The sequence below is a fragment of the Phaethon lepturus genome, unplaced genomic scaffold, assembly GCF_000687285.1.
Source record: "Phaethon lepturus isolate BGI_N335 unplaced genomic scaffold, ASM68728v1 scaffold36515, whole genome shotgun sequence".
NCBI classification, from domain to species: domain Eukaryota; kingdom Metazoa; phylum Chordata; class Aves; order Phaethontiformes; family Phaethontidae; genus Phaethon; species Phaethon lepturus.
The window spans coordinates 1-1,951 of NW_010540443.1; positions in this window are offsets into that span (position 1 = coordinate 1).

Genomic DNA, 1,951 nt, shown 5'->3' on the forward strand with positions numbered 1-1,951 from the left:
CGGGATCCCGCAGGCCGCCCGCAGCAGCCCTGCACGGCTCCGCACCGCTGCCGCTGCGAACGCGCACAGAGAGGGGCAATAGCGCGGGCACCACACTAGTCTGGCGGGCTGGCTGCTGGTGGGGCTGCCCAGGAAGTGATGCCTCCCGGCGGCAGGGGCTCAGCTTCCACGAGGGCTGTCTCGCTGTGGTCGCAAAGGAGGCTCAGAGGTGCAGGCTGAGGATGCACAACGCAGTTAGTGTCTCCCGGGGGTGAGGGCAGCGTTTCTGGGTCCCATCGTCATGGTGCAGGATCAGCTTGGGTGTCCGGCAGCAACCAGCTTCCATGTCCATAAACTCTTAATTGCCCCTGGAAATGTTAAGGTGAGTGCGGGACCTTTCCTGTGGTGTCACCAGCAGTAGGTACCATTTGGGAAGACGCCACCCTCTTTTGTTCCAAGAGGCCCCCCGGCTCCTCCAGCATGACACGGTGCGAGCCAAGGCCCAGCCCTCCGCAGTGCCCGGGTGACTGGAGCGTCACTGGGCAGCACCCAGCCCTCTGCAGAACACCGAGCTGCAGAGCTGCAGGAGAACATTTACCAGCTGTGCCATCAAGTGCTACAGCCCGCTTTTTCATGGAGAGTGAGATCGCATCAGGGAGCAGATTTAAGATGTAGTTCACTGTCTCCTCAGTAAAAAAGACAAACCTACGGAGATTCATTACCTCAAGGAGTAATCAGAGCGTATATCATCTTGTGTTTCATCTCAATAATTCACACCCTCTCAGCATTTTTGTCTTTGCAAATTATTTCCTGAGGGTATAAGTTACCAGTTTCTGCATTCATTTTTCACAAAAGCAACTTCAAAGTTGTCCCCTTTTTTCACTATTACATAGTCAAGAACCTTGCTACTTGCTGCAGAAAAAACAATTCTTTGTTCCTTTTTACCAAGCTGAAAAGGCTCATACATCTTCAACCATAAGTCTGATTTTATAAATTTTTTATTCATTTTGTACAAAGACAAGAAAAATACACTTTGAAACAATTTATTGATATAGATGAGTGGGAGCATTTTTATGTAATTATTAAGACTATTTAAATTCTTGCTGAAAACTATTTCAGGATGCTGGATTAGTCACAGAGATTTTCTTCCATCGTAACTGTATATGATAGAGATGGACAACCATGTGGAATTTCCCAGCTGGGAATCCTGCCCTAACTAAATGTAAATAATGCAAATTTATGGAATCTTGGCATCCGTGATAATGTGAGTCTATTAGGATGGCATGGTGCCTTGTCATAATGTGGCTGGATCTTTGCCCTGTTGCAACATAGATGCCAATTAGTTATTTGTTGGTGATGTCCTATGGGCCACCTTGCACTGGCTTACACCTGTTTGCTTCATGTGCCAAAAAAGAATTCATGAATATGGGAATAAAAGTTGCAATGAGAATCTGAATAACCCTACCTGCCTTTGAAACATATTAAAAAAAATCTTCGGTTGTTAGTTTTAAAAAGAATTGCAAATAATTGCCTTCTGGTTCAGTATCTTAGTCAATTTTAAAATCTTTCTGATCACTCTAAATCAAAAAGCCATTTGGGGGTTAATAGGACATTTCATTTGCGAAAAGATTGTGTTTGCTTTGCTTCTGGATTACTTCCTTCTTTGTTTAATCCCTGTTTAGTATTTTGGACTCAATATGTCTTTCCAATATTTTTGAAACAAGAGAAGAGTGAGGTTTCATGTTGAAGGAATAGGAAAAATACTCCTCGTTTTACTGATTCTCCCATATTTTTTCCATTTAAACTTGTCACTGAATATGACCTGAATCTGCAGACCAATCTGATGACCTGATTTTTCTTTTCCATATGAGCTAGTTCTCTGAACTGTTTTTTTTTGAACTTTGAATAAAACTGAATGAATCATGAGAGGCTTTGGAGGGGAAAGGGGGGAAGAAGAAATGAGAAAGGGGGG